The sequence below is a fragment of the Dendrobates tinctorius genome, unplaced genomic scaffold (assembly GCF_039654945.1).
Source record: "Dendrobates tinctorius isolate UK_male_01 unplaced genomic scaffold, ASM3965494v1 ptg000103l, whole genome shotgun sequence".
Lineage (NCBI taxonomy): Eukaryota > Metazoa > Chordata > Amphibia > Anura > Dendrobatidae > Dendrobates > Dendrobates tinctorius.
In genome coordinates, this window is record NW_027361771.1 from 34,296,842 (window position 1) to 34,318,759 (window position 21,918).

Here is a 21,918-nt window from a genome sequence, read left to right on the forward strand (position 1 = left end):
CAAGACCCCTCTGCTCCCACTCCCATGTACAAGACCCCTCTGCTCCCACTCCCATGTACAAGACCCCTCTGCTCCCACTCCCATGTACAAGACCCCTCTGCTCCACCTCCCATGTACAAGACCCCTCTGCTCCACGTCCCATGTACAAAACCCCTCTGCTTCCCCTCCCATGTACAATACCCCATTGCTCCACCTCCCATGTACAAGACCCCTCTGCTTCCCATCCCATGTACAATACCCCTCTGCTTCCCATCCCATGTACAATACCCCTCTGCTTCCCCTCCCATGTACAAGACCCCTCTGCTCTCACTCCCATGTACAAGACCCCTCTGCTTCCCCTCCCATGTACAAGACGCCTCTGCTTGCTCCCTCTCCATTGTACAAGTCCCCTCTGCTTCCCCTCCCATGCACAAGACCCCTCTGCTTCCCCTCCCATGTACAAGACCCCTCTGCTTGTTCCCTCTCCCTTGTACAAGTCCCCTCTACTTCCTCTCCCTTGTACAAGTCCCCTCTGCTTCCCCTCCCATGTACAAGACCCCTCTGCTTCCCCTCCCATGTACAAGACCCCTCTGCTTCCCCTCCCATGTACAAGACCCCTCTGCTTCCCCTCCCATATACAAGACCCCTCTGCTTGCTCCCTCTCCCTTGTACAAGTCCCCTCTGCTCCCCCTCCCATGCACAAGACCCCTCTGCTTCCCCTCCCATGTACAAGACCCCTGTTCTTGTTCCCTCTCCCTTGTACAAGACCCCTCTGCTTCCCCTCCCATGCACAAGACCCCCTCCGCCTCCTCTCCCATGCACAAGACCCCTTCCGCCTCCCCTCCCATGTACAAGACCCCCTCCGCCTCCCCTCCCATGTACAAGACCCCTCTGCTTGCTCCCCCTCCCATGTACAAGACCTCTCTGCTCCCCCTCCCATGTACAAGACCCCCTCTGCTTGCTCCCTATCCACATACAAGTCCCCTCTGCTCCCCCTCCCATGTACAAGAACCCCCCCTAAATCCTCCATACCTCTTTGCTTCTGTAGCAGTTGCAGTACATGTTACTCTGTGGCTGCAGAGTCAGTATTGTTGCCACATTAGGTGTTGTGGTATCTTTATTGTATATAAAGGAAGCCTCAGTCCCTTTGTTAAAAAAAATCCTCCTTTCTCACCAGAGGGCCTTTACAAATTCTGACATTTTACCAGAAAAATGCCTTTTTTTTCTTGTAAAATTACAGAAGCCAAGTAGGTCTCCTTAGGGACAATAAAATCTTTCCGATGCTGTCGGTGCCCATCAAGTAACGGAGCCAACACTTCTGTCAGTTCCTCTGTTCTGCTTCTATGGCAGCACTACAATTAAGTTAGCCTGACCCTAATTTGAACAGAGCCCAAGTGTAGTACAACTGTGGGGACTACAGCATTCCTAGGTGCAAATAACAGTGTCTAGACTCGAGCACATTTTTTGGTCCATGATCAAAGTGGAAAAGTCGTTTATAAAAAGAACAAAACAACTGATAGGGTTATATGAAGTTTATATTGTAGAGCTCTGGGTACCAGACTGGTCGTGTACAGGCGATCTTTGGTTTTCATGGGGCAAAGGCAGTCTGATATATCTAGGCAATTAATTTCATATGATATAAGAACCAGAGATTAAAGGGGTTGCCTCCTTGTAATGGAACGCCCAAGTGATAGGTGAACTTTGCGACACAATTTAGAGGTAAGGGTTGATAATCCCTGCAGCAACAGTGTTGTCTGTAATACACTAACATGTCTGCTTTTCCAGAGCGAGAACTGGACTATGTAGCTCAGGGGTAAGGAACCTTTTTTCAGCCAAGGGACATTTTGATATTTATAATATTAGTCACAGGCTGTACAAAATTATCTCCTTAATAATTAGGTTGCTATGTGTGGTCAATAATTAACTCACTACTAATGTGATGGCTAGAACTGCTTTTCTTTGGTGAGGTGTGCGATAGGTGGTATTGATGATGTTGCTACTCACAACTGCTTTTCCAGGCTTGTGTCAATCTAGAGCTCTGTGATAAGTTTATAAAAAAAAAACAAAAAAACTCACAGCCGTAAGGTGATGCGAACACAGATGTACACTGCTCAAAAAAATAAAGGGAACACTTAAACAACAGAATATAATTCCAAGTAAATCAAACTTCTGTGAAATCAAACTGTCCACTTAGGAAGCAACACTGATTGACAATCAATTTCACATGCTGGTGTGCAAATGGAATAGACAACAGATGGAAATTATTGGCAATTATCAAGACACCCTCAATAAAGGAGTGTTTCTGCAGGTGGGGACCACAGACCACATCTCAGTACCAACCATTCTGGCTGATGTTTTGGTCACTTTTGAATGTTGGTTGTGCTTTTACACTCGTGGTAGCATGAGACGGACTCTACAACCCACACAATTGGCTCAGGTAGTGCAGCTCATCCAGGATGGCACATCAATGCGAGCGTGGCAAGAAGGTTTGCTGTGTCTGTCAGCGTAGTGTCCAGAGGCTGGAGGCGCTACCAGGAGACGTGGAGGAGGCTGTAGGAAGGCAACAACCCAGCAGCAGGACTGCTACCTCAGGCTTTGTGCAAGGAGGAACAGGAGGAGCACTGCCAGAGTCCTGCAAAACGACCTCCAGCAGGCCACAAATGTGCATATGTCTGCACAAATAGTTAGAAACCGACTCCATGAGGACGGTGTGAGTGCCCGACGTCCACAGATGAGGGTTGTGCTCACAGCCCAACACTGTGCAGGACGCTTGGCATATGCCACAGAACACTAGGATTGGTAAATTCGCCACTGGCGCCCTGTGCTTTTCACAGATGAAAGCAGGTTCACACTGAGCACATGTGACAGACGTGACAGAGTCTGGAGACGCCATAGCGAGCGATCTGCTGCCTGCAACATCCTTCAGCATGACCGGTTTGGCAGTGGTTCAGTAATGGTGTTGGGTGGCATTTCTTTGGAGGGCCGCACGGTGTTGGGCTGTGAGCACAACCCCCATCTGTGGACGTAGGGCACTCAGACCATCCTCATTGAGTCGGTTTCTAACCGATTGTGCAGACACATTCACATTTGTGGCCTGCTGGAGGTAATTTTGCAGGACTCTGGCAGTGCTCCTCCTGTTCCTCCTCTGAGGTAGCAGTCCTGCTGCTGGGTTGTTGCTCTCCTACGGCCCCCTCCACGTCTCCTGGTGTACTGTCTTGTTTCCTTTTAGCTCCTCCAGCCTCTGGACACTACGCTGACAGACACAGCAAACCTTCTTGCCACAGCTCGCATTGATGTGCCATCCTGGATGAGCTGCACTACCTGAACCAATTGTGTGGGTTGTAGAGTCGGTCTCATGCTACCACGAGTGTGAAAGCACAACCAAAATTCAAAAGTGACCAAAACATCAGCCAGAAAGCATTGGTACTGAGATGTGGTCTGTGGTACCCACCTGCAGAAACACTCCTTTATTGAGTGTGTCTTGATAATTGCCCATAATTTCCATCTGTTGTCTATTCCATTTGCACAACAGCATGTGAAATTGATTGTCAATCAGTGTTGCTTCCTAAGTGGACAGTTTGATTTTACAGAAGTTTGATTTACTTGGAGTTATATTCTGTTGTTTAAGTGTTCCCTTTATTTTTTTGAGCAGTGTATATTACACTGCTTGTCTCCTCAAAGTATACACAGGACTGCTGTATGTACATCACATAGGATACACTGAGACTGCTGTATGTACATCACATAGGATACACTGAGACTGCTGTATGTACATCACATAGGATACGCTGAGACAGCTGTATGTACATCACATAGGATACGCTGAGACAGCTGTATGTACATCACATAGGATACGCTGAGACAGCTGTATGTACATCACATAAGATACACTGAGACAGCTGTATGTACATCACATAAGATACACTGAGACTGCTGTATGTACATCACATAGGATACACTGAGACTGCTGTATGTACATCACAGGATATGCTGAGACTGCTGTATGTACATCACATAGGATATGCTGAGACTGCTATATGTACATCACATAGGATGCACTGAGACTGCTGTATGTACATCACAGGATACACTGAGACTGCTGTATGTACATCACATAGGATATACTGAGACTGCTGTATGTACTTCACATAGGATACACTGCGACCGCTGTATGTACATCACATAGGATACACTGAAACTCTGCTGTTTATACATTACATAGGACACGCTGAGACTTTGATGTATATACATCATATATGACACACTGGGACTGCTGTCTATACATCACATAGGATTCACTGGGACTGTTGTATATACATCACTTAGAAGAAGAAGTGTGTGTAAATAATAGCCTGGATCACTAAATGTAAAATACATTCAATTTTATTGATGAACAACCAACCAAACAAAATTATTTTAAAACAAAAAGCTTAAAGCTAAAATATCACCAAAAAATCCATGTAAGGCTATGTGCCCACATTGCGTTTTTCAAGCAATTTTTTTTTCCTGAGCAGAAACGCATGCCCTTGCCAGGGAAAACGCATGCGATTTTTGACACGCGTTTTTGACGCGATTGTCAAGCGTTTTGACATGCGTTTTCCCATGCGTTTTTGCCCATATAATTGATAGTATGCGGAATCGCAGGTGATTCCGCAAAATTAATAAATATGCTGCGTTTTTTACCGCTAAGCGATTCCGCAGCGGTAAAAAACGCACCATTGGCACAACATGTGCGTTTTCTTTTACAAATGCATGGAATGCTTTTTTTAAGCGTTTCCGCGGGAGAATCGCGTGTTTAAAAATGCCGCGGAAACACTTAAAAAACGCTACGTGGGCACACAGCGTAAGGACTGGCAACTCTCCTCCAATGTGATTGCTAGGAAAAGTACACAATAATACCTGAGATGTTACAGGAATAAAGATACAATATTCAGAAAAATAACCTGATCAATGATATTAGAAGAAGAAAAGCAATGTGCAATTGGGCTAAATAATAAAAGGTCTATGACAGTGAAAGCCGAATAATAAAGTCACATCAAAGCAAAAAAAAATATAAAAATGTGGAAATAAAGTAAACAACCCTTTTGAGGCAGAATTTTTTTTTAAATAAATGTATATAAAATAATTCAATGCATATTATAGATGTGATCATGCCGCTGTCTGCCTGCTCAATGTGATTTTTTTTTTTTTCAATGCATATAATATTCAGTATGTAAAATAGGTGGCAGGTCACGGCGGGATCATTGACCTGTCATAAGCCATACAGATGCATATGTAAGCAGAGCACCACATATAGCCCCCCCCACAGGCCGCCCATGAGCATATCATTTACTGAAAACTGCAAATAAAGATTAAACAACAACAACCACAAGACGGATTTCATCACCCAGGTATCATTTTTATCAGTATAACAGTGCCAGCCTGGCAGTGTCTGTAGTTTACTGTACACAATCCTGCTGACAGGTTCCCTTTAAAGGGAATCTGTCACCTATTTTTTGGGCTATGAGATGCGACCTCTTCTTTGCTTCCAGTCACGGCGCAGGCGCACTGGGCAGAGCAGTGCGCCTGCGCCGGGAAGCAAAGAAGAGGTCGTCATTGCTACAAGATGGGAGGCGCCGGACCAGACCTCGACACCCCCCGACCGCCCCTGAGTGAGTATAATATAACTCGTTTTTCTTCTCTTTCAGGTTACATCGGGGGCTTATCTACAGCATTACAGAATGCTGTAGATAAGCCCCTGATGGCAGTGGCCGCATCTCATTGGCCAAAATATAGGTGACAGATTCCCTTTAAAAACTCAGTTTGGCCAGCATGTCACACCACTCTTTTCACACTTGCTCTAGATAGCTGAATATCTTTTTCTCCTATGATTTCAGCCTGGTGAGTTTTGTTTTCAGGAAGGACTCGTTGGATGATTTCATACACAGGATTTTTTAAAATTCACCATTGCAGTTATTGAAACTCCAAAAGTAGATTCCAAGTCATGGGAAATTATTAGAAAGGACTTATACTTCTCCTTCATGCAACATCCACTTCTGGCTTTGGCTCAAAAGCTGACTTGGAGCTTTAAAAAATGCTTTGTGTGATAACCACCATAGGATTTTTTTTCTTGGAAGCTCTTAGCTGAAACCTTTCTTCCTGGACTCCTTTATTACTTGCCAAGTTGACTCTGTTTCAGTCCATGAAATAACTTTATCTCAACAGGGATCAAACAGCTTGCGTACTACATCTTGAATATTGATGGATCCCTTACAATCATTGAGCCACCTATAAAAATGCCATGTAGGCAGGATATTGTTGAAGATATACCCCCATGTCTTTTGAGACATTGTACATGACTAGAGGTAAGTAGTTTCATGTACTCCTTAGGAATAGTTATTCAGTTATTTTATACTCATGAAAATCATAAAATTAATGGATCCTGTTTGGCTTGACTATATTCCACCATAGTGCATGATTGATGCAATAAAATAACTGCCATACATTAGTTTGGGATTTGAGGATTTGACTTTTAGAATATTGCACAGTGCATTACATAACTTTGTAAAAGGTTTTTTCTTTTTTGCTAGCAGACAGGAATTCCATACACTCTTCAACATTGAAATTGCAATATAAAGAATGAAAAGTCGTGGAATTATGGAAATCATGGGTTTGATAGACATACTATTGGTATGCCAGTGACAAAAGAACAACAATTCAAAGCATGTCAGTTTATTCAGTGTTGTGTAAAGGCGCCTGTTAGGCTCGTTTGTTGGGGTGGCTTCACAAAGCCGAAGGTCAGGGTGGACACACGGACCTAGGGCATTTGTGCAGCTGGCTGGAAGGCATGTGAAAAAGCCAAGACTTGGACACATTGGAGCCACAGGACCAGGAGGGCATAAAAAGAGGAATACATCTGTTCTGAGGCATCACACAGAGAATGATTGCACAGTATGAATAGAGTACAATAACATTCTGTTAGCTTAATGGAATCAGTGGGTTAATTCAGGAGATGACTAGTAGAGGGTTAACTTAGTTTATGAAGGATCACAGAAGGTTTGCAAGATTGATGCACATCATGAACATATGGTGGAGCATTTTCAACAGCAATTGGTCTATAGAGTCCCAGACTAAGACACAAGTGGTTGTATTTAACTGTTCTGTAAATGGCCTAGGGACATAATTTCATAGATAATCACTGGGCAACTTGCAAAACCTGGCATAGAGCACAGCTATTTTGAAGGTGCAAAGAGCACATGCCAGCCACAACAGATGCGTAACAGCGCTAAGCACATAAGAACACCCGCTCTCACGCATTGGTATGCTATCAGCAAGATGATTAAGTGTCTGATGAATGTTCCTCTACAATGAATGCAATTGGGTACACAAATTATCAAGATCCATGTCTGGCAGCTCCCTTTGCAATTGCCAACAAATGACGCCCCAGATGTGGTCTAAAGACGCTGTAGGTCATGATTGCACATTTAGAACTTGCAGGTTGGTCACAGTAGCATGAGCAAGATGCAACCAGGCAATGTCTTGTTGCAAAATGGCTTCTGGGACATTTTTGAGAAATGGCTGTACTGCTGGTTCCTAGATCACATCATTGTAACATAGAGCTGTGAGTTTGCCTGAAATAAAGACTATACCATAATCCTGGCAGTAGCACTGGTGTAACGCTCCCTCGTGAAGTCCTTTTCATGGTGTTGCCCACCTGGTCTCCAGACCAATCTCCTGCTGTCATTGTGTCCAAGACAACATTGGGACTCATCACTGAAGAAGATAGACCTCCATTGCCATCTTTTTCTGAACTATGATAGCTTTGGAGAGTGGTTGCATGAGGTCAGTGGAACACCTTTTTGCTGAACGTCTGGCTTGCAGCACACTGTCGTACAAATGTCTTCTGATCGTTTGTGTACACTCTGACACCCTATTCTTAATTTGTGATGCCTAATTTTACTTGCAGTACAGAGTAAGTGAATTGTGGAGCCAGTGATAAGGCCATTTCTCCAAAGTGTTTCAGTAGCCATTTTTTAGCACAACAACGCCAGGTCACATGCTATTCGTGGTACTGTGATCAGCTTGCGTGGCTTAAATTTCCTAAAATGGCCTGTAGCGTCTCCCATTGCGCACACCTGAGACGTCATAGGTTGACAACAACAAAGAGAGCTTCCACCAGTGGATTTGCATGATTTGTCCAAGTGCATTAAGCGACGCAGAGCATTCTTCAGACAACCATTAATAACCTCATTGATAGCAGCTAAGTCATGTAATTGCGGGGATTTCTACTGTTATGCTCATACACAATGTTGACTAATTCAAGATGTTTTGAAATCTTTGTATCCACTTTTCATCCTTTCTAGATCATTAACATATCTATCGTTCCTATGATTTCCATAAATTAACGACTTTTCCTTCTTAGTGTTTTAATTAAAAGCGAATCTGTCAGCAGGATTTTGCTAAGTAAACTGCAGGCATTGTTATGATGCCACTGTTGCACTGATTAAAATGATACCTAGGGTGAAGAAATCCGTCTTGTGGTTCTTGTGTAATCAGTGTTAGAAGTTTTCAGTTAATGTTCTAGGCCAGAGAAACCACGGAAAGACCTGCCCCACAGGCCGCCGTGAAGCACAAACATGTTCCTCATCATTGAGACAGAGAGACAGTCTTTTTATGCTTTGGGGCAGCCTGTGGGCAGGTGGTCTTTCGTTGGTTTCTCTGACCTAGAGCACCAAGGTAAAACTGCCTGCAGACCTGCCTCGGAACACGAGCATATCATTAGCTGCAAACTTCTAATGTAATTGTGGCAACATGTGGCTTACTTAGCAAAATCCTGCTGACAGGGTCGCTTTAATTGTTGAGAGAAAACATCTGGGCATTTAATTTTTTATCATGGGCGTTGTTACCATTTATAGAGATTTTTACACTCTAAGGCCAAGCCTTTACAGAACTACCCAGGATAGAGATAAGTGGATCACTCCAACTAAGGTCACTGTCCAAGGTCACTACTCTCTGGCCATGGACAGGAGCAGCGGGATATGGTAAGCCAAGCCTGGGATTTTGGAAAATCAGGAAATTGTCACAGCTCCTGCCAACATCCAGTGATCACAGATTGTGGATCAGTGTTGCTAAGCGATCTGCTCATCTCTTGCTAAGAAAAGAAAATCGGAGGTAATTTTAGAAGAGTAACACTCAGGAATTAAAAGTTGAAGTTACTCCTCTGTTAAGATGCCCATACACATAAGATAAATGTAAGCCAAACCAGCATATTCTGGCAATGCAGAACAACCATCTAATGTGTATAGTGGTTTCTTGACTCTCCCCTAACAGCAGATGTCAGGGAGCAGAATAATTGGGCATGTCAGATTTAAAAATGCTGATCCTTCTGTTATGACGGGATAAACTGCCAAGTGCCGATAGAGGTTCAATTTAAGTTATATGGCCAGTTATTTTAATCCACTTATTTATCAAAATTCGGAAAAACAGTGGGGAAAATAAGTATTTGATACACTGTCGAATTAGAAAGTTTTCCCACGCACAAATAATGGAGAGGTCTTTAATTTTTTATCGTAGGTACACTTCAGCAGTGTGAGAAAGAACCTGAAAATCAAAAAAAAAACCAGAAAATCGTATTGTATTATTTTTAAACTAGATTATGGCCCGATCCAAAATAGCGTCGCCGCAGGAACATGTCGCCGGCGTGGATGCCGTCGGGATCTAAAATGGCGTCGGCGAAATCTCGCGAGATTTCGCCGACGCCATTTTGGATCCCGACGTCCTCCACGCCGGCGACATGTTCTTGCGGCGACGCCATCTTGAGTATCGCGGGATTTCGCAATACTCAAGATAGCGTCGCCGCAAGAACATGTCGCCGGCGTGGAGGACGTCTGGATCCAGGATGGCGCCGGCGGAAGATGATGTCGGGGATCGTGGATCAGCGGCGATGACGGCGTGAGTATGAGAGACGGAGTGAGAGAAAGGGTCGTATGTGGAGTGAAAGAGTGAGTGGAGATGGTGAAAGGTGAGAGGAGTGTGTGTGTTGAGGAGGAGTGGTGTGTTGAGGGTTAACATGGAAAGAGGTGTGCGGTGACGTCACCGGTTACAACTGGACGGAAGTTGTTACAACCGGAAGCTGCTTAGGGCATTTATTATTATAGATAATTAAATTGCAAATAGGTATTTGATCACACACCAACTAGCAAGAATTCTGGCTCTCACAGACCTGTTAGTTTTTCTTTAAGAAGCCCTCCTACTCTGCACTCATTACCTGTATGAATTACACCTATTTGAACTCGTTACCTGTATAAGAGACACCTGTCCACATAATCAATCACACACCAGTCTCTCCACCATGACCAAGACCAAAGAGCTGTGTAAGGACACCAGGACCAAAATTGAAGACCTGCACAAGTCTGGGATGGGCTACAGGACAATAGGCAAGCAGCTTGGTGAGAAGGCATCGAGTGTTGGCACAGTTGTTAGAAAATGGAAGAAACTCAAGACAGACAGACAGTAGTCTGACTTCCTTGGTCTAAGGTCCCAGGCAAGATCTTGCCATTGTGACATGGCGACAACTCATGTGATTGATGGGCGGTATGAATCGCAGAGGTGGGTGCCCCCGTGATGGAAGCCTGGGCGTATTTTGCTCAGCAGATCTACTGCTGAGGGTTTTGCTATACATTGGAAGGCTTCCAAGTGACTTGGAGAGATGGGTGGGTCCAGTCACCTACATACCCACCCAAGGGGTGTGTTTGAATACCTGATGAAGCCTGTGTGTATGGTCGTGAGGTTCAGGACCTGCAGTTAGGTCATGACCATGTGACCAGCCCATATGATCCATACCTCACCTGTGGGTGTGGTTACAGGCTATGTAATCGAGGTGTGTTTAGCACATGGGAGTGAGTGTTTGGGAGTCTGGCAGTGTGCACAGACTTCCATGTGTCCAGGTGGGATACTACAGAGTGGTCTGCGTGCAACGAAGGAGAAGCCTTCTTGTGTCTGTTACTCCAGATAGAGCTCTGCTATGGACATTAATGCCATGTCTGCCTGATGTAAAGACTGTTTACCTCTTTTGTAGCCGATTTGAGGGTTTATGGAGCAAATAAACTCACATGGACGGTGAACAGAATGTGCCTCCTGTTTCCTCCTATGCAGCTGAGTGAGTACAATCTTTACAGCATGTTAAGAATTATTTTGAGAAAGGTCAGGAATCTGCCCAGAACTAGTAACACACTACGCCTTAATGGATTAAAATCCATTAGGGCACGCAAGGTAACCCTGCTCACTCCAGCACATGTCCAGGCCTGTTTGAAGTTTGCCAGTGACCATCTCAATGATCCAGAGGAAGCAAGGGAGGAGGTCATGTGGTTAGATGACACCAAAGTAGAACTTTTTGGTATTAACTCCCCACTCTGTATTTGGAGGTAGAAGAAGAATGAGTACAACCCCAAGAACACTGTCCTAACCGTAAAGCATGGTGGGGAAACCTCATACTTTGGGGGTGCTTTTCTGCAAAGGGGACAGGATGATTGCACTGTATTGAAGGGAGGATGGATGGGGGGTCATGCAGCGCGAGATTTTGGTCAGCAACTTCCTTCCCTCAGTAAGCGCATTGAAGATGGATCATGGCTGTGTCTTCCAACATTAAAATGACCCGAAACACACAGCCAGGGCAATTAAAGAGTGGCTCCGTAAGAAGTATTTCAAGGTCCTAAATTGGCCTAGACAGTCTCCAGACCTGAACCCAATAGAAAATTTTTTGAAGGAGCTGAAACTCAATGTTGCCCAGTGACAGCCCCAAAACCTGAAAGATATGAAGATCTGTATAGAAGAGTGGGCCAGAATCCCTGCTACAGTGTGTGCAAACTTGGTCAAGAACTACAGGAAACGTCTGACCTCTGTAATTGCAATCAAAGGTTTCTGAACCAAATCGTAAGTTCTGTTTCTCCTTCGCCTCATTGGGGGACACAGACCATGTGTTATGCTGCTGCCACCAGTAGGCTGACACTAAGTAATACAAGAAAGTTAGCTCCTGCTCTGCAGTATACACCCTCATGCTTGGCTCCCAGAGAACCAGTTCTTGCTTGGTGTTCGTAGGAGGCACACGGGTCTGGTCTTAAGACCAAACACTCTTTATTATTTTATTCTTACATTTTTACTTTTTTACATTTTTGATTTTACTTTTCCTAGGATGAAGGGGCGACAGATCCTTTCAAGGCTCCGATCTCCCCGAACCATCAACAGGCGAGTACGAGGAGTGTCACCTCCCCGTATCCTCTCCAGCGACGTGGGATGCCATGCCTGGGCTGATTTTTAGGGACGACGGGTCCCTTAAAGGGCACCAATCTCCCCACACCCTTAGCGGACGAGCATGTGAAGTGTCGCCTCTATGTATCCTTTGCCGCAGCCAGGCCTAATGCTGGACATTCAGCCCTGTCCCATCCTAGAGGATTTAACCCCTAGGATGTACAGCGGCCCCCTTTTTGGCGTCCGAGCAGCCCCCACTGCACCACCACTGTTAAAGCGGATGGTAAAAGGCGGACGGTCCCTCTTCACCTCCCTATTAAAGGGTTGGTGGATTGAGGGTTACCCCTTTATCCCTGCACCATCCAACACCAGCAGCTGGACCTGCAACATAGCTGGCTATACCTGCCACCCGGCAGTTTCTCTGGGTAAGTGCCGGGGCTGGAGGGTTCTTTACAGGTGTTCTGGGGCGGCGCAGGCATAAGGGGGCTCATCCTGCAGCGGGGGGCACGACATCCGACCCCTTCTTGCATCGGTGTCGGCCAGGGCCGAAAAATTTAGTCCCCAGCTTCGGCCTTCATTAGGCCGCAGCCCGAAACCCCACCCGCGTTATGACCCGCGGTGGCGGCTCCGCCCACTTTCCTGGCACTTCTAGCACTGAACGAGATGCGCCTCTGAGATTCTCGGCGGCCATCTTGCTCTCCCCACGACCGCTTCATGAGCTGGCATCCGAAAACGGTTGCGGCATACAACCCGGTGGTATTCAGCGCTGAGGACAGCGCTACTCCAAGGGACTCAAGATCCGGGTAAGGCCTATTTCACACTTCAGTTTTTTTTGTGTCAGTTAAAATCCGCCAAAATAGCGGAAAGTGGATCCGTTGGTAACTGATGTGAACGGATTCCACCGGACCGTTTTTTTGACGGATCCGTTGAATGAAGAATTTTAAAGGAACCGCAGCCCAGAGAGAGAGAGAGAATTTTTTCCGTCCGCCAGAAAGGATTTCAGGGTTAAATTTCCAGCTGACTTCCTTCCTCCGGGCATGCGCACTGTAAAATGCGGATCCTGCCGCAAAAAAAAAAGTCGCATGGTCCGTCCAGGCATGTCGGCGGACACAAAAAATTTGGCGCATCCGCATAAAAACGGATCCAACGGATGGCCATCTGTCAAGATCCGCCGGTAATGCAACTCAATGGGGAAAAAAACGGATCTGCCAAAAAAAATGGCGGATCCGTTTTCTTTAAAAAAACGGCGGATTTTGATTGATGGTCAAAAACGGAAGTGTGAAACAGGCCTAAGGAGGTGCTGCTCCCTCCCCGCAGTACCTCCGGCAGAGAGAGAAAAAAAAAGTACACTTTTGCCCCAGTGACGGCTTCTCTTTAGCTGATTTTCTTTACGTAGAAAGCTCCGTTTAATTTCAGGGGTGTCGCCATGTAAACTCTTGCAGCACCAGTCTCGTTAATAAGGCTTTACAAACTGCAGTCACTTGAAATACTGTTCTGTCTGCTGTGGTCAGAGTACTCCCTGGTCTTAAAGACACATGACCAGTCTAGAGTCACCAATTACAGTCTTCTCACTTCGCAATCCGCTTGGCACCTCTCGCCCACTGCGAGAGCATTGATTCACGGCGGCCATCTTGAACTTAGGTGATGAGCAAGCAGTTCCCGTGGCACGCAAGTCACACAAGCCGTCATATTACAGTGTTTCCTTCCCCAAAGAGGAAAACGACTGTCCTCATGGGTACAGCACCCGGGCAAATGTTGCACTGACACAATACCCACAGGCTCCCCCTTTTCAGACAAAGTGCTCTGCTGTACAACTTTGCAGAGCAACGCTGTCTTATAGCTGCGCTGGTATATACCTCTAGGAGTCCCTGCAGTGTGCAAACTACTCTGATCCGTGACACCTGTGATCCCAAAGGCAGCTTGTGACCCCTAATACTCTCAGGTACCCTCCACTGTCATACAGTCCAGTGTACCTAGTCCCCTTAAGTGGGCTTCGTCACTGTCGCAATTCATGGCCTCTCTGGCCAAAGCGTTTGAATCCCCCTGTAGATCGGGCAGCTCCCATGACTGAGGTAGATGGATCCTTACTAAAAGGGAGTCGGCTAGCGGGGGCCGCAAGCATTCTAGAAACATGTAGGCGTCTAGAAAACGGATCTGTAGTACGCCTACTGAGCTATCAAGTACCTTGGTTACAGTGAGCTCCGCTTCGCTATCTCTCACCAGAGGTGTGTAGTGAACATGATTCTGAGTATGATTCAGAGGTTTATTGGATCTGGTTTTGACAAATTTCCAGAAAACGGTGGATTCACTTATTAAGGCCGTCAACCAATCTCTGTAGGTTGACGAGAACTCCGGCTCTGCTCCGGATCACGCAATGTCCTTCAAAATGAATAGACTTCCTCATAATACATTTGCATTCTCCTGGATGGGAGCGTCATGATAAGCGATTCACTTGGCAGAAACCTCCTGAAGCGCGGTACTCTTTTTCAGGCAACAGGCGTGCAGATGGAGTGTCGCCGCCATGTATCCTTTCTGCGACGTGGGTTGCCATGCCTGGGCTGATTTTTAGGGGTGACGGATCCCTTAAAGGGCACCGATCTCCCCACACCATCAACAGACGAGCACATAGAGTGTCGCTTCTATGTATTCTCCTGCAGCCAGGCCATTGCCAGACAACTAGCCCTGTCCACCCAGGGGTTTGAACTCCGTGGATGTAAAGAGGTGCCCCCTTTTGGCGTCCGAGCGGTTCCCACTGCGTCACCACTGTTTAACGGATGATGCAAAGTGGTGGACGGTCCCTCTCCACCTCCATGTTAAGGGGATGGTGGATCGAGGGTTCATCACCTTAACTCAGCACCATCCAAAGACAGCAGTGACAGCTAGAGATGGTTTATCCTGACCTGCTGGATACAACTGCGCATTCCACCACCAGGCAACTTCTCCATGTACGTGAAAAAAAAGAGGAAGTTTGGACCGAAAATCCTGTAGTAGACCCTCCAGTATCCCAACTGGGAACAGTAACCTTCTCCCGGAGGCAGCACAACTAGCCAATCAATTCTCTCGAGTGGGAGACTATGGGTCCACGCCTCTTTGGATGTGACTAGTTACGCGGCGCTGTCAGCAGCGAATGCCATTACAATCAAAAGGGCATTATCGCTCAGAAAATGGAAAGCGGACTCTGCATCCAAAACAGTCTCCAACATCTCTCCCTTAACAGAGTGGTCGGTTATTCGGTGACAAGTTGGAAGCAATCGAGGCTGGCCCACTACTTCCTCCCAATCAAGGTGTTCCCCACGTAGGAGCAAAGGACCGATCCTGGACCTCAAATTTCTAACAAGTTTATTAAGGTCTTTCTTTTTTGGATGGAATTCCTCCGTTTGGTTATTAACTCAACGTGAAAAAGTGAAGTTTCTGACACCCATCGTCATTCGGGATGCTTACCTCCACAATCCATTTTTTTTTTCCCCTCACCAAAAATTTCTGCACTTCGCCATTCACAAACAGCGTTTTTGGTTCACGGCTTTGCCCTTCGGCCTTGCTACCGCTCCCGTAGTGTTCTCAAGGGTCATGGCAGCTGTCATGTTCATCTTGCACTCTCGGGGCATGGTTGTCTTGTCCTATCTAGACGATTTTCTAGTCAAGGGACCGTACTTCCAGAACTGCGCTGAGTCTGTATGTATCACTTGCAATACCCTGTCTTGCCTGAGCTGGCTGTTAAGCCTAAGCAAGTCTTTCCCATTTCCAGCCAAGCGGTTATCCTTTTTGAGGACGTTCCAGGTCACCTCCAGAGGGTTGGTACTTCTCCCTCGAGACAAGGCCTTGGTCCTCCAGCAGGGAGCTTGCGCACTGTGTCCCTCGTCCCCTCTTTCTATCCAGGTTGCTATGAGGGTTCTGGGAAAAATGGTGGCAGCAATGAAAGCAGTCTCTTCGTTCCCCTTGTCTCTGCGGGTCAGACTGGCTCTCAATCATCAGACTTGAGCTCCTCCCTCAACTAGGGGAGATGCTTTTTTTTTTATCCTTTTTTTTCCAGTTTAATGTTAGTAGTGTCTACCGATAGCCAATCTTCACCACACTAATCAAGACTGCCAGCCAACTTGCGCTCCCAGACTCCCGATCAACGTTCTGGAGATCCAAGCGATATGACTAGCCCTATAGCAGTTCCACTGTCTTCTGGCGGGTTGCCCCTATTTGAATTCTGGTGATCTCGGCAGGCCGCATCCCCAGGAGTAGGAATCTGGGCCGCAGACTTCCTCAGCCGCCAGGGTCTTGCCTCAGGCAAGTGGGAACTTCATCCAGAAGTCTTCCAACAAATCTGTCTCTAGGGCACTCAGATGTAGATCTGTTGACGTCCAGATTGAACGCCAAAGTACTCGAGTTTTGACCCAGGCGGGACTCTCATAACAAGTTGTGAGCAACTAGTGCGGTAACGCCATCTCAGTACACTTTTCGTGGGTAATGGCGGTGGTGCAGCTAAAGTCATCCTCATGACAAGGGAGACGTTCCAATATCGGCCCAGTAGGGCCTCCACCTGTTGGACTTGTAACGGAGTGAGGTCGGACAGCTTAGCCCACATCTAGGGTTCACGGATTCCTCCCCCTTCTTTTCCTTCAAAACAATCCGGATTCAAACCTGGCGCTCAGTACGCTGAAAGTCCAGATTTGGCCTTATCGGTCTTATTGCAACGCATCTGCAAATAAGGTCTTTCACACAGGGAGTATCCCATGTGGCTGCGGTCACGTCATTCAGGCGAATCTCATGTGGTACTTCCCTACTGCATACCGCTAGATTTTTAACTGGTCCTGGGGGTCTTACAGGAGACTCCTTTTGATCCGGACTGACCTTACGGTCATGGAAGGTCGCACTTTTTTCCTCTGCGGTCAAGTCATTCAGGCGACTTTTCGGCAGTCCCGCTCTGTCTTTTCAGACACCTTTCCTTATTTCCATAAAGGCAAGGTTATCAGCAGAACAGATTTTCCATACTCTGGACGAAGTGAGAGCTCTCACAAGGTTCGCATCGAGGATGGCATCCTTCCGAAGGTCGGACGCTTTATTCAGGCTTCCTGATGGTCACAGGAAGGGTTTAGCCACTTTACCGACTATGATCGCCAGGTGGATTCGTTCCACTTTTCTGGAGTCCTTCTGCGTCAGAGGTCAGCCAATCCCATCAGGGATCGGGACACACTCTACTCGGTCGATAGGGGTTTCTTGAAGCACTATAATATTCACATCCAGACTTGCGCAGATGTGAGTCTTGGCAGGTGGACTCTACAGGCCTCGGTAGCGCACTTTTAAGCAACGGTTCTGCTGGGCCTGATCTGTTATGTTGTACCCCACCCAGGGACTGCTTTGGGACATTCCATGGTCTGTTTCCCCCCAATGAGGCAAAGGAGAAATAGGGATTTTGTGTACTCACTGTAAAATCCTTTTCTCCGAGCCAATCATTGGGGGACACAGTACCCATCCTGTTAATGGCTTTGTGCTTGTCCTGTAAATTGACATTTTATAATTTTATTTGTTGTGTGGCAGGGCTAAGGGTCGTGTAATCGATGGGAGATATGTGTCTCATAAATGGCTTGTCTCTATAATGTAAGGCAGAAGTAAAGCATAACAGATATTGTTATTGTTTTTGTTTGAAGGACCTGTGGTGAGGTCACAGTCAGGTGACCAGTCAGCTGCTGGGAACGTGGGTGTGGCTACAGCCTTATAATGTGGCCTGCTCCTGAACCAAGGAGTTGTGTGTGGGGAGGACTAAACCTCCCATGTGTGCTGAGACTCCTGCTCTGAGTCTACAACTACGGACATTGTGTTATTTTGCCTGAGCTAAAAGGCTATTTGTTTGCTGTTACGTTGCCTTGTGCGTTGATGCCGTGAATAAACTGCAAGCACTGTGGAAGAACCTGTCTCACATTTGTCTCCCGCTGCACCTAAGCGAGCCACATCCCCACAATTGGTGGAGAATGCGGGCAGCGGTCCCAGCAGAGACTTGAGACAGTTGCTGCATGTCCTGGGTGAAGTTTGCAGCGGGGCAACAAGCATTGCCTGGAATCATGGAGGACCTCATGAAACACCTGGTCCAGTCCCAGGCACTGCAGCAGGAAACCAACAAGCTGTTGTTACAGCAGATCCAGCAAAGCCAGCAGGAGCAGCGGCAGCAGTTCCAGCAAAGCCAGCAGGAACAACGGCAGCAGATGCAGCTTCTGGCAACCGCCATCCAGGAGGGCAGGACGAGCGCCCCAACCCCAGGTCGGGCTGATGCCACCGACGTCGAGAAGGCGGTAAGACGCGCATTACAAAAAATGACCCCTGAGGATGATGTCGAGGCCTTCCTGACGGTGTTTGAGAGGGTGGCTGAGAGGGAAAAACTTCAGCCAGAGCGGTGGGCGGAGGTACTGGCCCCTTACCTAACGGGGGAGCCCCAGAAGGCGTACTTTGACCTGACGGTACAAGATGCCAGAGAGTATCCCAAATTAAAAGCGGAAATTCTCGCCCGCTTGGGGGTAACAATGACTACCAGGGCACAGAGAGTGCATCGTTGGGCCTATCACCGGGACAAACCCCCGCGCTCCCAAATGTTTGACCTGTTGCACCTGGTCCAGAAATGGCTGCAGCCAGAGTCGGCTTCCCCTGCACAGATGGTAGAGCGAGTTGTGATGGATCGGTTTGTGCATTCTCTGCCGAGACCTCTACAGACTTGGGTTGCCCAGGGTGATCCCCAAAATGCTGATGAACTGGTTGGGCTGGTCGAGAGATACCAGGGGATGGAAGGTTCCTTGGGGAAGCAGCCCATTCCATATTGGGGGTCCCAGCAGGGGGCGGAGTCACAAAAAGGGGTGGTGCGTCCAAGGTCAAAAGGGGCGGGGGAGGCGGTGCCCAAGGTCCCCTCGGGTGTTATTTGCTGGAAGTGTCATGGGCCAGGACATATAGCGGCCCGTTGTCCCCAGACCACCAAGCAGATGGACTGCAGCATGGGACGCCGTAGTTCATACTACGCATATCCAGCTTGCAGTGTGAACTCGCTACCTAACAAGGGGCCACAAGCGTGTCCCGTGAAGGTGAACGGTCGAACAGTAATGGCGCTTCTGGACTCCGGGAGCTTGGTGACACTTGTGAGGGCCAGTTTTCCTCTAAACATACTCCCGGGTAAAAAGATTGGTGTTCGGTGCATACATGGCGATGCAAAGGACTACCCTATGGCTAGGGTGAAGATTGAAACGGCGCATGGCACCGAGTCGCCTGAAGTTGGCGTTGTTCGAGACTTGTTGCATCCCATAATTATTGGCCGGGATTTCTGTCTGTTTTGGGATCTGTGGGGGATGGGTTCTGAGTGTGCTAGCAAGAGCAGGGAACCAATCCACCCCTCTGAGGTATCGCCACCACCAGAGGCAGACGAGTTCCCTTTATGTGTCCTTGTTGGGGATGAAGAGGAAGGGTCCCCTGTACCTGACATCCCGGAGTTAGGGGTGGCCGGGGACAATTTTGGGACTGCCCAACATAGGGACCCCACACTAAGGGAAGCCTTTAACAATGTCACCGTCATTAATGGGGTTGCACAAGAGCCGGGAGCAGACACAAGGTTTCCCCATTTTATGTTGAGTGGGGAATTGTTGTACCGGGTCACGAAAATAAGGGAGGAGGTGGCAGAGCAGTTAATAGTACCAGGCCCCTATAGACGAAAAGTGTTGGACATGGCCCATTCACATATCTTGGGGGGACACCTGGGGGTGGAAAAAACCCAGGAACGGATTGTACAGAGGTTCTATTGGCCTGGGTGTCACCGGGAAATAGTAAACTATTGCAGGTCCTGCCCGACATGTCAGTTAACTGCCCCCACATCTCATTTTCGGAACCCTCTTGTGCCACTGCCCATTATTGAGGTGCCATTTGAGAGAATTGCCATGGACTTGGTCGGTCCCTTAGTTAAATCAGCTCGGGGCCATCAGTATATATTAGTCATCCTGGACTATGCCACACGCTATCCTGAGGCCATTCCCCTGAGAAACTCCTCTGCGAAGAGTATAGCCCGTGAGCTGGTCCATGTGTTTTCCCGGACGGGTTTGCCGAAGGAGATCCTGACCGACCAGGGGACACCTTTTATGAGCAAGGTGATGAGAGAATTGTGCAGAGTCTTGCAAATTTCCCAGCTGAGGACTTCAGTGTACCATCCACAGTCAGATGGCCTTGTTGAGAGGTTTAACAAGACCCTGAAGAGCATGCTGAGAAAAGTCATAGAGGAAGATGGTAGAGACTGGGATTGTCTCTTACCGTATTTACTGTTTTCTATCCGTGAAGTTCCCCAGGCCTCCACGGGGTTCTCCCCCTTCGAGCTTCTGTACGGCCGGCATCCGCGAGGTCTCCTAGATATAGCCAAGGAAACCTGGGAAGCCGAAGTCACGCCCCACAGAAGCGTCATTGAGCATGTGGCACTGATGCAGCAGAGGGTTGCAAAGGTGATGCCCATTGTTAAAGAACATCTCCGCCAGGCACAAGAGGCTCAGGCCAGGGTCTACAACCGGTCAGCCAGAGTGAGGCAGTTCAATCCGGGAGACCGAGTTCTCGTGCTAATCCCGACGGTGGAAAGTAAGTTCTTGGCCAAGTGGCAAGGGCCATATGAGGTGGTGGAGAAACTGGGAGACGTAAACTACAAGATCCACCAACCCGGAAGACGGAAGCCATACCAGGTTTACCATGTTAACCTTATCAAGCCGTGGCAAGATAGAAAGCCAGCGGTAACTCCGTGCTTGCTGGGCAACCTAGAAGGGGAGGTTGGAGCCGTTACCATAGCGGAGACTCTATCGAAGGCCCAGAAGCAGCAGTGCCGGGAGTTACTCCAGAAAAACCGGGACCTGTTCTCAGAGTTGCCGGGGTGCACGAAGGTGGTGGAGCACGAAATTCTGACCGAGCCACATGTGCGGGTGAACGTGAAACCATATCGTATTCCTGAGGCCCGGCGAGAGGTAATCTCCAAGGAGGTGCAGCGTATGTTGAAGCTCGGGGTCATTGAGGAATCCAAGAGCGGCTGGTCGAGCCCGATTGTCCTGGTCCCAAAACCTGATGGTGAATGGAGGTTCTGCAACGATTACCGGAAGCTGAATGAGGTCTCCAAGTTCGACGCTTATCCCATGCCACGCGTTGATGAGCTCATCGAGAGACTTGGACCTGCCAGGTACATAACCACTTTGGATCTGACCAAGGGATATTGGCAGATCCCCATGGCACAGGAAGCCAAGGAGAAGACGGCATTCTCCACACCAGACGGGTGCTTCCAGTATGTCCGGATGCCGTTTGGCCTACAGGGAGCTCCAGCAACCTTCCAGAGGGCGATGGATAGAATCCTTGCACCTCATAAGCTATACGCTGCTGCATACCTGGATGATATCGTCATCTTTACCCCGGACTGGGAGACTCACCTGGAAAAGGTCCAAGCAGTGTTTGACGCTCTAAGAGAGGCAGGGTTTACAATAAACCCGAAGAAGTGTGCCTTGGGGAGAGAAGAAGCCAAGTACCTCGGATATGTAGTGGGGCGTGGCGAGATCAAACCCCAAATCAATAAAGTGGAGGCAATTCAAACATGGCCGAGACCTCTGTCAAAGAAGCAAGTTAAAGCCTTCCTGGGGATTGTGGGATATTACAGGAGGTTTATCCCAAACTTCGCCACAATGGCTGCACCTCTAACTGATCTGCTTAAAGGGACAAAGTCAGTGATGGTCAGCTGGT

General features: G+C 47.8%; 1 protein-coding gene across 2 annotated transcripts in view; it reads left to right on the forward strand.

Moving 5' to 3' along the window:
* The window catches only part of LOC141100172 (uncharacterized), a 136,676-nt gene that overhangs the window by 909 nt on the left and 113,849 nt on the right, over positions 1 to 21,918 (forward strand). For both annotated transcript variants that reach the window (XM_073588461.1, XM_073588460.1), the window contains exon 2: positions 6,184 to 6,323. The gene's annotated coding sequence lies outside the window, so the exon portion shown is untranslated. The remainder of the gene's footprint in view (positions 1 to 6,183; positions 6,324 to 21,918) is intronic.